Raw genomic sequence first — 12,208 nt, forward strand, 5'->3', positions numbered from 1 at the left:
ACAAAATGCACCTTTAAGACTGCTAACTCTATATAACAAATCAAAATCCCTACCACTATTTGGAAAGCTATAAACACAGACATGTAGAATAATGCAGTAAATTATTATCAAGCAAAATTCATATTCTCTCCTGCCTGATGGCCCTGTCACGGATCACACACAAAAGAGAGAGATCCAAGTGCAGTTAATTTATTGGGGTAATCCGTACTCACAATCAGTTCAGGCAAATGGTCAAAATCCAATAAGTCAATCCAAGAACATAAAACACGAACAAGAACAGGCAGCAAACAGGAACAGAAGTGTGAGGACATTAAACAAGGACTCCGTAAACAAACACTAACACAGACAGGGCATATATACACACAGAACTAACAAGGTGATGGGAACCAGCTGAGTGCAATAATCAGATAATTGACAAAACAGAATGCTGGGAAATGTAGTCTAATGTGAATGACACTGTGAGAACGAGGACCTCTAGTGAACCCCAGGGAAACACAACCAGACACTGTGACAGGCCCAGTATCTGAACCCAGAGCGATGTTTATAACTTTTTTTAACTCTCTTTTTCTACATGCTTCTAGATAATTCTGCAAACACAAATGTTTTGTAATTCACCAGACATTTAAATTTAATTCTCTCTTAAGATCTTAAAATTTGGTTTAAATTTCTAAAATTCTTAATTGGTTTGAGTTTTGTTGCTGTAATTAGAATTTTGAAGATGCTTTAATTCGATATTTAGTTTAATATTAGAACTAGACTGAATATATTAAACTTTAAATTTTGATGCTTAATTATAATACATACTGAATATTACATTAATAAGACCTTACATTTATATATATTTGAGTAATTGAAATGAAATTTATTGAATTGATTCTTTGTACTTATGTCAGTCATACATATTGTTTTGAAATCCTATACTGCTGACTACATTTAGAATTACTTTTATTGTTCATTTCAGTTTTTCAGTCTTGACTCAACTTAAGAAATGTCTATTTTAAAAGAACTTGAAAAGTAATATCTTTATTTAAAACTTACTTTTATAATAGTGTATTGTTCCCTTACTATCATGTAATTTATTGACCACTTGTTTTTCATTGTATTATTTCTAGATTGAATTTTGTAAAGTCTTAAAAGTTTCATAATACTGTTAGTGAGAAGTTAGTAAACATTGGTAACAGTAAATACATTGCATTTACTTTTTACAGGGGTGGATTCAAATGGAATGTTGTAATAAGATTTAGATTTTTCATAATCTTACAAAACACTAGAGAAACACTAAGAGAACATTAATATAATGAAAGAAAATATTTTTTGCATAACGTTCTTAGAATGTTATTATGAGAAAATGGAATGTTATAATAAACGTTCTTGTTTGAATAGCGTTCTTGGAACTGGAATTGGAATCTAATAACGTTTGAATAATGTGCTTATAACAAAACAAGAACATTAATACATTTTGAAAATTCTAAAAACATCCAGAAATAACATTTTTATAACTTAAGGGGAACGTTAAGGCAACGTAAAGTAAAACTGTTATCAGAATGGGTAAATTAAATTGAGTGACTCACCAGTGACAGACAGAATGACTACTTTTGAGGAGCTGTCCATGCCCAGGGTTTTTTTGATGATTTTTGTACTGTCACAAATGCCGACTTTGTCCAGTGTTTGGCTTTTACCTGATCTTTCGCTTCTGATAATCTTTCCTTCATAACGTCCAGCATGTTCAAGTCTGATGTTTTCGATGGTCATAAATCCGGTCTCATAGTCCACATCCAGTCTGTTTTTGAATCTTCCATCAGGACCATCGTATACACAGCTCGTACTGGGATCTCTATTGATCAGAGCTATGCGAGTGTCTTCATAATTCCACAGCACTGTATCCTGTGGCTGTTTTTCAATATCAGTGCGTAGCGTGAAAGACTCTCCCTCCACCGCTGACTCTTCATCTGTGACACCAAAAATACCTGGAGACACAAATATACAGTTAGGCTACTAGACTACTTTACTTTTTTTTGAGGACACTAAAGTATGAGATCCAAAAGGGTCTTATGCTCATCACGACTGATCAAAAATACAGTAAAAAGAGTATTATTGTGAAATATCAATACAATTTCAACTCTTTTCTATTTTTATGTATTTTACAGTTTTTCTCAATTGTTTACACAAAAACTGGTACTTGAGACATGACTACAACATGTAACTCATTCACCAATCCCCTGAACCAATTCTGCTAAACTACAAGCACAATTGCAGTTCTAAAACACACTTTTTTCAAAACACTGCACACAATTATCTGCTTTTGGCACAATTTTCATGCAGAAAATCTCTTGTTTTCACAAGGAAAACACTTGTCGTAGAAATTTTAAACTGTATATTAAACTAACCATGTCTCTAACATCTAACCTTACTTCTCTTTTCAGGCCTATGAGAACACTTTGAAACACAATGTACTAAAACATTCTGTCCTGTGTTTTTGGATATTGTATTTTTACCATACCCCTCTGACTTTGATAGTGTGATTTATTTAAAAATAAATAACACATTTGGGAAATGAAACAAGATGACTAAATTTGAACCTTGTGATTACAGTTTTTCTTGATTGTTTACACACATTTTCTGGTACTTGAGACACAATGACCACAACATGTAACTCATTCACCAACCCCCTGAACCAATTCTGCTGAACTACAAGCACAATTCCTGCTTTACACTCAAATTGCAGTTCTAAAACACACCTTTTTCAAAACACTACACACAATGCTCTGCTTTTGGCACAATTTTCATGCAGAAAATCTCTTGTTTTCACAAGGAACACACTGCCATTCAAATATGCACACTGACTCATCACATGGGCAAACACCCGTCACACAGTTTTACAATTAGCAATCAAAGCGTTATCATAAAAGGGCAACAGGTGAGCTCTTCAATGAGCAATGGATGCCAACATTGGATTTTTTTTTTTTTTATCACTGTAACTGTATACAGTAAATTCTTCTGTTGTTTTGTATGTAGACCACTGTATGTCCTACTTTGTGTTGGTTGGGATGTACACTGTGTACATTGTTTTTGTGGGAAAAAAAATATATATATTTGTTACTGTGTATTTGTGTGTTCTGAGTATAAAAACAATATTCTCAAATATTTTACAACACACTTATGTATGTACTGTCTGTAGAAAGTGTAACACTGAACAAAAAAAGGCCTAAATCATTATGATGAATGAGAAGAAGTGTTTTCCACTCATCATAGTGTTTTACATTGAGCACATTAGTGTTCAACTGGTTCTTATAAATGTCTATTCATATGATGGTTTGTGTATGTCATTTGATAACAAAATACCATTTTGAGAAGAAATAACATTGTTTTGAATGTAAAGTTTCATTTTGCAGGAGAATTGAGGGGTTTTGCCCATTGTGTGTGTGTTTTTGGATTTGTGTGTAGAGTTCTGAGAATATGAGGCATGCTTTCAGAAAAATGTGTGTAAACAATTGAGAAAAACTGTAAAACAAAGTTTGCTTTACCTGGTAACAGAAGGGTTTGTCTATGAAAACCAATCAAATTGTGGGGAAATTATGTAATGCAGCATGACATTTTTGCCATACCTCCTTATTCTATAAAAACTGTTGTATTCTTCTGTACTGTGGGATTCTCAATGGAATTTGTCTGAGATCCTCCGTCCTTGCTTCTTCTTGAAGGAGATTCTCTGAGAACTGCTCGAGAGATCCTCCGGCCGTGATTAAAGCATTTAAAGGACATTTGCTAAAGTCTGTTTGTAAATTATTCCTGCGCAGGAAGAAAGCTAGTTAGGGAAGCAAGTTAGTTAGGTAGACTATATATTACAGTTTTTCTCGATTGTTTACACACATTTTCTGAAAGCATGCCTCATATTCTCAGAACTCTACACACAAATCCAAAAAAACACACACAATGGGCAAAACCCCTCAATTCTCCTGCAAAATGAAACTTTACATTCAAAACAATGTTATTTCTTCTCAAAATGGTATTTTGTTTTCAAATGACACACACAAACCATCACATGAATTGACATTTATAAGAACCAGTTGAACACTAATGTGCTCAATGTAAAACACTATGATGAATGGAAAACACTTCTTCTCCATTCATCATAATGATTTAGGCCTTTTTTTGTTCAGTGTTACACTTACTACAGACAGTACATACATTAGTGTGTTGTAAAATATTTGAGAATATTGTTTTTATACTCAGAACACACAAATACACGGTAACAAATATATTTTATTTTTCCCACAAAAACAGTGTACATCCCAACCAACACAAAGCTGCACATACAGTGGTCTACATACAAAACAACAGAAGAATTGACTGTATACAGTCATATGACCTGTTGCCCTTTTATGCTAAAGCTCTGATTGCTAACTGTAGAACTGTGTGACGGGTGTTTGCCCATGTGAAGAGTCAGTGTGCATATTTGAATGGCAGTGTGTTCCCTGTGAAAACAAGAGATTTTCTGCATGAAAATTGTGCCAAAAGCAGAGAATTGTGTGTAATGTTTCGAAAAAGGTGTGTTTTAGAACTGCAATTTGAGTGTAAAGCAGGAATTGTGCTTGTAGTTCAGCAGAATTGGTTCAGGGGGTTGGTGAATGAGTTACATGTTGTGGTCATTGTGTCTCAAGTACCAGAAAATGTGTGTAAACAATCGAGAAAAACTGTAAGCGTCGATTGAAGACGTTAGGGAATGTCGATTGGAGACGACCCAGTAGAACTGAAAGGGAATGTTGATTGGAGACAACTCAAATAGTTAGGTTTAGGGAAAAATCTACGACACACTGCCATTCAAATATGCACACTGACTCATCACATGGGCAAACACCCGTCACACAGTTTTACAATTAGCAATCAGGGCCCGTATCCCTAAAGATTCTGAGAATCCTCTCAGAGAGCTCCTAACTTAACCTAAAAATTCCTTGCCAGGAGTTTTAGCTTAGAAGTGATTCCAGAACATTTTCAGTGAACTCTGAGCAAGGAATGGATGGAAAATCCTATCTTAGTGAGGATGTGTGGTTGACACCGTTGCTAGGTATGAGTCATCATTTCAAAAGCCATGATTGGTTGATCCTACAAGTTTGATGAAAATGAACTTTTGGTAATAATGTGCAAAGGATGTACCCTCAAATCAATAAACATAATTATACACTCTAATCTTAGGCAGACTGTAATTGTAAATAATATTTCACATTCAAGAAAATATCTGGAAAATGAATAGTAAGCTGTAGGGGTTATAGCCTAACATTAGAATCTAAAATATGTGAAAACTTAAGCTCATTACACCCTGTTCAAATAATGATTCGTGTCTTATTTGCTCATATTAATATCCTAGCTGGCATATTTTGTACTTTCACTCCCATATGGACCCCATTGAAAACAAGATGGCCTATCTCAAGGGGCTGTCCTTAATGAAGTAGAAATTGCAACGTTACAACTCAGTGTGGTCTTAACGAGGGTAACACGGCTCAGCTTTTATCAATGTCTGTGATTGCTGGCTGGTCTATTTATGAAGGCTTGTTAACAAATATCCTACAAACACATTTTGTGCAGCTGCTTAGGGGAACTTCTAAGCCACTAAAAGTCCTCTTCCCTGCTCTTAGCAGGAATCTTGAGGAATAGCTTTTATATTAACTGGGATTTTCGTGTCACTTTTAGGGGAAATTCTAAGAAAACGTCATGACTCTGAGAATTTTCTTAGAATTTGGCCACTAGGAGCCACTTTTTGCACCAAAATTCTTTAGGGATACGGGCCCAGAGCTTTAGCATAAAAGGGCAACAGGTGAGCTCTTAGCAATGGATGCCAACATTGGATTTTCTTTTTTCCTGTAACTGTATACAGTCAATTCTTCTGTTGTTTTGTATGTAGACCACTGTATGTACAACTTTGTGTTGGTTGGGATGTACACTGTGTACATTGGTTTTGTGGGAAAAATAAAATGTATTTGTTACCATGTATTTGTGTGTTCTGAGTATAAAAACAATATTCTCAGATATTTTACAACACACTTATGTATGTACTGTCTGTAGAAAGTGTAACACTAAACAAAAAAAGGCCTAAGTCATTATGAAGAATGGAGAAGAAGTGTTTTGCATTCATCATAGTGTTTTACATTGAGCACATTAGTGTTCAACTGGTTCTTATAAATGTCTATTCATATGATGGTTTGTGTGTGTCATTTGAAAACAAAATACCATTTTGAGAAGAAATAACATTGTTTTGAATGTAAAGTTTCATTTTGCAGGAGAACTGAGGGGTTTTGCCCGATGTGTGTGTTTTTTTGGATTTGTGTGTAGAGTTCTGAGAATATGAGGCATGCTTTCAGAAAAATGTGTGTAAACAATTGAGAAAAACTGTAAAAGGTATTTTTTCCCTGTTACTCAAGTCTTCATTGTCACATGATTCTACAGAACTAATAGCTAATATGCTGATTTGCTGCTGAAGAAACATTTCTTCTTATTAAGTTGGCTTGAGAAAGCCAACTTACTGATATTGTACTTAAACTTATTTTTAAGTTGGCTTGAGAGAGCCAACATATTGAAATCCTATTTAAACTTATTAAGTTGGCTTGAGAAAGCCAACATATTGAAATCCTATTTAAACTTATTATTATTATTCTTCTTACCAAAAAATTACACTCAATCTCCTCCTAGAGCTTTAACTCTACATACTCCAAACTCGGCTCAGACCTTCAAACTGTTCTGACTCGAGTTGCTTTATCTTTTCAGACTGATCGGACTTACGGTTTTCCTACAAATGACGATCAAAACCCGGAAAAACTCCCATTGACTTAACATTGGGCATTCTAAAAAAATTCAAATCCAAACCGACGTTTTCACACACACAGACACAAAGGGCCTGACACCCCTGCATTTCTCTCCCTCTCTCTCTCCCTCAGAGGATTTATTATTATCAAGCAGCCAATAAGTAATGGCCTAAAATCTTCATAGCAACCACCCAGGACACCCTAGCAACCGCCTAGCAACCACCCAGAACACCCTAGCAACCACCCAAAATACCCTAGCAACCGCCTAGCAACACCCTAGCAACCACCCAAAACATCCTAGTAACCACCCATAACACCCTAGCAACCACCTAGCAACCACCCAGAACACCCTAGCAACCACCCAAAATACCCTAGCAACCGCCTAGCAACCACCCAAAAGACCCTAGCAATCACCCAAAATATCTTAGCAACCACCCAAAATACCCTAGCAACCGCCTAGCAACCACCGAAAATATCCTAGCAACCGCCTAGCAACCACCCAAAAGACCCTAGCAACCATCCAAAAGACCCTAGCAACCGCCTAGCAACCACCCAAAAGACCCTAGCAACCACCGAAAATATCCTAGCAACCGCCTAACAACCACCCAAAAGACCCTAGCAACCACCAGAAATATCCTAGCAACCGCCTAGCAACCACCCAGAATATCCTAGCAACCACCCAAAACAGCCTAGCAACCACCCAGAACACCCTAGCAACCGCCTAGCAACCACACAAAAGACCCTAGCAACCGCCTAGCAACCACCCAGAACACCCTAGCAAACACCCAAAAGACCCTAGCAACCGCCTAGCAACCACCCAAAATATCCTAGCAACCACCCAAAACACCATAGAAACCGCCTAGCAACCACCCAAAAGACCCTAGCAACCACCCAGAATACCCTAGCAACCACCCAAAACAGCCTAGCAACCACCCAGAACACCCTAGCCACCACCTAGCAACCACCCAGAATACCTTAGCAACGCCTAGCAAAACACCATAGCAACCACCCATAACAGCCTAGCAACTGCCTAGCAACCACCCAGAACACCCTAGCAACCACCCAAAATACCTTAGCAACCGCCTAGCAACACCATAGCAACCACCTATAACACCCTAGCAACTGCCTAGCAACCACCCATAACACCCTAGCAACCACCCAAAATATCCTAGCAACCACCCAAAACACCCTAGCAACCGCCTAGCAACCACCCAAAAGACCCTAGCAACCACCCAAAACATCCTAGCAACCACCCAAAACACCCTAGCAACCGCCTAGCAACCACCCAAAAGACCCTAGCAACCACCCAAAAGACCCTAGCAACCGCCTAGCAACCACCCAAAATATCCTAGCAACCGCCTAGCAACCGCCTAGCAACCACCCAAAAGACCCTAGCAACCACCCAAAACAGCCTAGCAACCACCCAGAAAACCCTAGCAACCGCCTAGCAACCACCCAGAATACCCTAGCAACCACCCAAAATACCCTAGCAACCACCCAAAAGACCTTAGCAACCACCCAGGACACCCTAGCAACCACCTAGCAACCACCCAGAACACCTAGCAACCGCCCAAAATACCCTAGCAACCACCCATAACATCCTAGCAACCGCCTAGCAAAAAACGTTCTGCTCCAAACTTTCTCAAGCCAACTTAAAGTTTGTCTCGACGAACTTTCGCATCTAGTTAAGTTGGCTTGAGAAAGCCAACATATTGAAATCCTATTTAAACTTATTATTATTATTAAGTTGGCTTGAGAAAGCCAACTTACTGATATTGTACTTAAACTTATTTTTATTATTATTATTCTTCTGTGAAAAACTGTTGACTCAAACTCGTCCTAGAGCTTTAACTCTACATACTCCAAACTCGGCTCAGACACTCAAACTGATCTGAAGTTAGTTGCTTTATCTTTTCAGACTGATCGGACTTACGGTTTTCCTACAAATGACGATCAAAACTCGGAAAAACTCCCATTGACTTACATTGGGGAGTTCTAAAAAATTCAAATCCAGATTCAAACTCACCAACCGACAAAAATTCAAATCTAAACACCTTGAAGACTAAACCAAACTGCCGTTCTATATATATTAGCCAATGAAACTCATTTAAACTAATAAACTCTAATCTCATACACTTATAAACTAATTAACTTAAATTTAATAACTAATTAACTAATAAACTCATGAATTCATAGACTTATGAACTCTTAAACTCATAAATTAATAAACTCTGAACTCTAAACTCATTTAAACTTATAAACTCTAAACTCAAAAACTCGTACACTTATAAACTCTAAACTCATAAACTCTGAGTGTGTGTGTGTGTGTCTGAGTGAGTGTGTGAGCGAGGTAGTCTGAGTGAGTGTGTGTGTGTGTGTGTGTGTGTGTGTGTGTGTGTGTGTGTTTGTGTGTATCTATCTAACTTATTTATATATCTATCATAAACTTCAAACTACTTTAAACTACTTTAAACTTCAAACCACTTTAAACTTCTTAAGTTTAATGCTTCCAGCTCCCAAGCAACTCCATAGCAACCAAACTCTAGTACCCTAGCAACCGTTTTGCAAGACCTATATCTCTGTATCAGAACATCGTATAGAGATGAGTTTTGGCTCTTTTGACTCATGCTAGCAAACAGCACTTCCAACATGCTACACATGCTAGCAGTGAATAGCTACATGCTAATAGCAATTAGTTAAGTGTTAAATCATGCCAAGATCATGCTAAGAACTCTATAAAAACTCCATAGTAACCATCTGTGACAACTACCAACCACCTAGTAACACCATATCAACCGCCCTGAATACCATAGCAACCACCCAGAACACCCTAGCAACCGCCTAGCAACCACCCAGAACACCCTAGCAACCACCCAAAATACCCTAGCAACCACCCAAAATATCCTAGCAACCGCCTAGCAACCACCCAAAAGACCCTAGCAACCACCTAGCAACCACCCAAAATATCCTAGCAACCACCCAAAAGACCCTAGCAACCACCAAAAATATCCTAGCAACCGCCTAGCAACCACCCAAAAGACCCTAGCAACCACCGAAAATATCCTAGCAACCACCAAAAGACCCTAGCAACTACCCAAAATATCCTAGCAACCGCTTAGCAACTACCCAAAAGACCCTAGCAACCACCCTGAACACCCTAGCAACTGCCTAGCAACCACCCAGAACACCCTAGCAACCACCCAAAATACCCTAGCAACCACCCAAAAGACCCTAGCAACCGCCTAGCAACCACCCAAAAGACCCTAGCAACCACCTAGCAACCACCCAAAATATCCTAGCAACCACCCAAAACACCCTAGCAACCGCCTAGCAACCACCCAAAAGACCCTAGCAACCACCAAAAATATCCTAGCAACCGCCAAGCAACCACCCAAAAGACCCTAGCAACCACCCAAAATATCCTAGTTTCAACCAGAACACCCTAGCAACCGCCTAGCAACCACCCAGAACACCCTAACAACCACCCAAAATACCTTAGCAACACCCTAGCAACCACACAGAATATCTTAGCAACCGCCTAGCAACACCATAGCAACCACCAAGAACACCCTAGCAACCGCCTAGCAACCACCCAGAATACCTTAGCAACTGCCTAGCAACACCATAGCAACCACCAAGAACACCCTAGCAACCGCCTAGCAACCACCCAGAATACCTTAGCAACTGCCTAGCAACACCATAGCAACCACCCAGAACACCCTAGAAACCACCTAGCAACACAATAGCAACCACCCAGAACACCCTAGCAACCGCCTAGCAACCACCCAGAATACCCTAGCAACACCATAGCAACCGCCTAGCAACCAACCAGAATACCCTAGCAACCACCTAGCAACACAATAGCAACCACCCATAATACCCTAGCAACTGCCTAGCAACAACATAGCAACGACCCAGAACACCCTAGCAACAGCCTAGCAACTTTTTTAACTTTAAACTACTTGAAACTTTAAACTGCTTTAAACTTCAAACTAATTTAAATTTTAAACTACTTTGAACTTCAAACTACTTTAAACGTCGAAGTACTTTAAACTTCAAACTACTTACAACTACTTTAAACTTAAAACTACTTTAAACTTTAAACTACTTTAAACTTTAAACTACTTTAACCTTTAAACTAAATTAAACTTCAAACTACTTTAAACTTCAAACTAAATTAAACTTCAAACTACTTTAAACTTTAAACTAAATTAAACTTCAAACTTCTTTAAACTTTAAACTAAATTAAACTTCAAACTACTTTAATCTTCAAACTACTTTAAACTTTAAACTTTCCAGTCCAAACTTTCTCAAGCCAACTTAAAGTTTGTCTCGACGAACTTTTTAATCTAGTTATTATTATTCTTCTGAGCGGAAAAAAATCTGAGACTAACTCCTCCTAGAGCTTTAACGCTACATACTCCAAACTCGGCTCAGACACTCAAACTGATCTGACTCGAGTTGCTTTATCTTTTCAGACTGATCGGACTTACGGTTTTCCTAAAAATGACGATCAAAACTCGAAAAAACTCATTCAAAAACTCCCATTGACTTACATTGGGGAGTTCTAAAAAATTCAAACCGACAAAAATTTAAATCTAAACACCTTGAAGACTAAATCAAACTGCCGTTCTATATACTATATGAGCCATTGAGACTCATTTAAACTAATAAACTCTAAACTATAAACACTTATAAACTAATTAACTTATAAACTAATGAATTCATAAACTTATGAACTCTTAAGCTCTTAAATTAATAAACTCTGAACTCTTAATCTCATTTAAACTTATAAACTCTAAACTGATTTAAACTTATAAACTCAAAACTCAAGAACTCATACACTTATAAACTCATCAATTTATACACTTATAAACTCTAAACTCAGACACACACACTGAGTTTATGAGTGAGTGTGTGAGCGAGTTAGTGTGTGTGTGTGTGTGTGTGTGTGTGTGTGTGTGTTTGTGTGTGTGTGTGTGTGTGTGTGTGTGTGTGTGTGTCTATCTAACTTATTTATCTATCTGTCAAACTTCAAACTACTGTAAACTACTTTAAACTTCAAACCACTATAAACTTCTTAAGTTTAAATCTTCCAGCTCCCAAGCAACTCCATAGCAACCAAACTCGAGTACCCTAGCAACCGTTTTGTAAGACCTATATCTCTGTATCAGAACATCGTATAGAGATGAGGTTTGGCTCTTTTGACTCATGCTAGCAAACAGCACTTCCAACATGCTACACATGCTAGCAGTGAATAGCTACATGCTAATAGTGATTAGTTAAGTGTTAAATCATGCCAAGATCATGCTAAGAACTCTATAAAAACTCCATAGTAACCATCTGTGACAACTACCAACCAGCTAGTAACACCATATCAACCGCCCTGAATACCATAGCAACCACCCAGAACA

At 37.9% G+C, this 12,208-nt stretch overlaps 1 protein-coding gene across 1 annotated transcript in view; it reads right to left on the bottom strand.

The window, feature by feature from the left end:
- Positions 1–4,019, bottom strand: part of LOC311294941 (uncharacterized protein) — a 60,822-nt gene extending 56,803 nt beyond the window's left edge. Inside the window, exon 1 of the mRNA XM_084416055.1 lies at positions 1,572–4,019. The gene's annotated coding sequence lies outside the window, so the exon portion shown is untranslated. The remainder of the gene's footprint in view (positions 1–1,571) is intronic.
- Between the last annotated feature and the right edge of the window lie 8,189 nt (positions 4,020–12,208).

This window comes from Rutilus rutilus (assembly GCF_951802725.1).
Source record: "Rutilus rutilus genome assembly, chromosome: 8".
NCBI lineage: Eukaryota > Metazoa > Chordata > Actinopteri > Cypriniformes > Leuciscidae > Rutilus > Rutilus rutilus.